Source organism: Micromesistius poutassou (genome assembly GCF_964030765.1).
Source record: "Micromesistius poutassou genome assembly, chromosome: 17".
NCBI lineage: Eukaryota > Metazoa > Chordata > Actinopteri > Gadiformes > Gadidae > Micromesistius > Micromesistius poutassou.
This window is the reverse complement of record NC_140287.1, coordinates 6,140,713-6,144,838: the sequence shown is the minus strand read 5'-3', so window position 1 is coordinate 6,144,838 and position 4,126 is coordinate 6,140,713. Positions and strand designations below refer to the sequence as shown.

The 4,126-nt window shown below is 43.9% G+C and overlaps 1 pseudogene across 1 annotated transcript; it reads right to left on the bottom strand.

The window, feature by feature from the left end:
* Positions 1-1,346: 1,346 nt before the first annotated feature.
* LOC311361897 (dual specificity tyrosine-phosphorylation-regulated kinase 4-like) lies at positions 1,347-3,135 on the bottom strand (annotated as a pseudogene). Its single transcript has 4 exons — positions 3,129-3,135; positions 2,254-2,410; positions 1,986-2,113; positions 1,347-1,362 (listed from the first exon to the last, which is right to left on the bottom strand). The product of its transcript is annotated as a dual specificity tyrosine-phosphorylation-regulated kinase 4-like (transcript).
* Between the last annotated feature and the right edge of the window lie 991 nt (positions 3,136-4,126).

Below are 4,126 nucleotides of genomic sequence, written 5' to 3'. Positions count from 1 at the left end.
AGCTCCATCCGTAGGGCAGCCGAATACACACACACACACACACACACACACACACACTTCGGGTCCTTCCTTCTTCAGCCCAAGGCCTCCCCCCACCACCCAGGCTATACGAGCCCAAACGTATAGCCTCCCATCCAAATGAAGTCTGGCCTCTGGTAAGGAGGGGGGAGGTTCCTGATTATGTAAGGGAGGAAGTGCTTTAGGTCACGCACACATACACATTAACACAACACATACATGGACGTTTCCCTCTAAGAGGAAAAAACTTAAATTGCGGGAAAGAAGATTTTTTCATTCAAAGATTATTTTTTCTACTTTGACACCGGCCTCTCTCAAGGTTCCTGAGATGTCTGGATGGTACCACAGGGAGCATTGGGTTTTTGGTGTTTCCCCTGGCCACACCACCAGAGGGAGCCACAGTTCCAAGTGCAATAACATACTTTAAAATGTTCAGGGCTCTCGTAGTTGTACAACAGATATGAAGAACATAGGCTGAGACTGCACCGCAAGACCAACTACCCAGTACACCTTTCAGTCTCACATACTGGAAATTAAGTTTCAGTAAATACATCATCTTTCTCCGTTTAATTTTGGAAATTGAACAATGCCATGTTAATTGTAATGTATATTATAACTTGTAATGTTGATGATAGCTCTTGGTTTTCAGCACTGTGCAGACACAGGTTTAGGTGGATGATTAATTAATTAATTGCTGGAAAGTTCATCCAAACCATAATTGCTGTCCACAGAACTCCCTCCATTGCGGCAGTTTTTTTATATATATGTTGTTCAAAACATGCCCATAGGTTTAGAATTTGTATCCCGGATCGCATCTACATTTTTTTATACGGTAAAGTGCTTTTGCGCCGAAGGGGACTTCATGTGCATATCCTCCCAAACTCAGGAACATTTTCTAGAATTGGCCACAAAAGTTGTTAAAAACGGGAAAGGTTGTATTTTTCTTTATTTTAATTTGTTGAAATATACACTTAAGTCTTACCCAATACGCATGCATTGCTATGTAGGTAGATATAGAAAGTTCATATAATAATTGAATTGAATTGAATTGTTTTCTACAAACAGCGTATTCTTATTGAACATGTTCATATGGACTTCTGCACAGATTTAAGTGTTTTACTGTAGCATGTTTTAATAATAAAATTAGTTAAAGATATCCGTAATACACCTGTATTACTATATAGGCAGATATAAAAAAAAAATCATGAAATGTAATCTAACTGTGTTCTACAAACTCCACCATATTATTGTTCAACATGTCCCTATGTACCTCTGTGGTGTTTGTAAAGTGATCAACACGTGACGGCACGTAGACACGGCAGAGACAACTAATGCTGGCATTTGCTGCGAACACAGGAACACATACACTGGGCCACAGCTGTAGAACCAAGCTTGCTACGCGCTCCTTTTGTAACTTCCGCATCCTTCCATGTGGTGGCGTCTGCGTGCATAATCAGGAACCACCAGAGAGCGTTCCTTCACCTGGTCGGGGTTGTGGAGTATCTCCTGAACCCCCAGTTACACCCAGTCTGTGAACAAGTGGTGCTGGACCTTCTTGGGAGGAGCTGCTTCTTATTAACGTCCAGCTGTGAGTGAGTTTTTTCTTCAGTTTGTCTCTCCTGCGGGCCCTTCTGGTAGCGTCGAGTCTCTGTCGTCGATTCGCCACCATCTCTGCGTCCTCAGCAGCTCGGTCTGACCACAACCACGGCCTCCACCCACCAGTCGCCCGTCTCGGTACCTCCAGGCATTGCATTTGCAGCAGGATATTCTCCCAAAATGGACACACATGTTCATCGCCTCAACTGCAAACCTATTAACTGGTTGGTTTAAGGTTCATGGATAGTAATTGTTTAGGATTATCAACTTGGCATATTGATGACAATGTGATTTGAATGGTTAAATAGGAAATGTTAGTTTAATGTAACGATTGCATTGATTGTCATTGAGCTTGATCCGTGATAAGATACCTTTGGTTGTTCCCAATGACCTTCACGGCTACCAGCTGCTTGGTTTTGTGGTCTCTGCACTCAAAGACTCGACCGAAGCTGCCCTGGCCCATCACCTCATAGCGGTAGGCGATGTGGTCTTTGATAACCTGCATTTAAAATCCCCATTCATTACATAGAGAACCAACTGTGAATAAATAGAAATACATCTCGCTGAACCCAACAAAGCCCATTCTTCTTCTAAGGGTTTGTGGTAGGATCCCTCAGGAGGACACGTGTTTGTATTTACCATCTTGTAGTGTCCCTTGATGTCATCATAACCATGGTTGAGGGTGCAGGTCTCGTAGACCTTCTCTGCAGCTATGCCGAGGTACCACACCTCGTGTACTCTTTGATTTCCCTCCGCTCAAACGGTGTCAGGTGTTTTCTGAAGGCTGACAAGGCATCTGTGTGCAGGGAAAGAAACGGGACACAGGGAGCATAATGAGGCCTTGTTGCTCAGCAGGAAGTGATGGCCTGATTGAATGGGACAGGCATCCTGTTCTTCATGAAGCACTGGTGTAAATGCTATTTCCAAACACAATGGTTTAAATAGTGCTGTAGGTAGGATTCAAGAGTTGAAAAGAGAGAGAACAAGATGGATTCCCTAAACTAATCAGGGTACAGACGACCTGATTGATCAGTTATGAGCCGGCAGCCGTCTGCAATCTAAATTATCCCCTACAGGGACAGGAAACCGATCACAAATCTCACAAAGAGTTTCACTTACTATTGGCTGATGGATGGGCCAATTTCTAACAACCTGCGTTCAAATAATAGCAGTATCATGACCTACAGCACATTAAATGGGAACACATTGCAAACCCTTAGCCAAGGCTGTCAACAGATCATTCATCAACAGAAGATTTCTGCCACCAGTGTGTTTACCTGCTGTGGCCAATCGCACGCACGCACACACACACACACACACACACACACACACACACACACACACACACACACACACACACACACACACACACACACACACACACACACACACACACACACACCCTGAGAAGATGAGAGAGCGATTTATAATAATCTTTTTAAGATTTATATTTTGAATATGTTTATAAGGGGACGTGAAGTTGACGTCACACCGTTTTGAAGCACATGGTGAACCCGCCATGTTGAGAGGTCGCTGCCTCTGACGGTCTGACGGTTCTGTCCATAGACATTATAAAGAGTAGACGCCGCATTGGCTGCTGGGCGCAAGAAATGCGGCCTCCGCCTTGGACCGGTCATACTCCTAGTTGCGTAGCAGCAGAAGACACAAGATGCCAGAGCACTGTACATTCCTGCTCAAATCGGCAGACCATCGCAAACAGGGCTCGGGGAACGACTCTTTAACATGAATGAACCGACCTGATTCCCCGTTTCAGTTCGTCTTGTTCGTATCGTTCGTTCGCCGAGACGCGACTCCCAGCTCCACCCACTAGTCGCTGACTGACGTTCGTTCACTGACTGTGTTTAGCGGTGAAGACTCGAGGACTGAGAAGTCACGAGAGCCAGCCGGGCAACAACATCCGATTCTGAACATGAAGCGCTCCTCAGCTAAAAGGAATGTTGTGTTGATTGATGACCGTTTGCACAATTGCACGACCGTGATTCGTTTGAGAATGAGAACGAGGGAGGAGCCGAGTCTGACCGACTCAGTGACTGAGAATCATGATTCACTGCTACCAGAAATACGAACGAACAAACGATTCTTCTTGGCAAACTGACCGACACGAACTGATTCATTCAATCAAATCATGAAATCCACCACTACTCTCTTGAACTGCAGAAAGGGAGCACGAAAAAGCTCTGCAAAACAGTCCTCTTTCAGGGGTTTTAGCTCATACAAAAACTTGTTTATATATAGATATCTAATGTATTCATATATTATTTATGTATGCTATACATTTATATATAGCCTAATCATAGGCTATATGGTTTCTTCAACTTATTAAAATAGCGGACTTTACTGCCCCTATTTGTTTCTGCTTCTATCATATATAGTGTGTGATTTGCAAAATACCTATCATAGCCTACATCACATATCATAGGGTGACCAGACGTCCCCTTTTTTGGTTGCCTGTCCCTGGCTAAATACATAAAAAATGACCTGTCCCCATTTT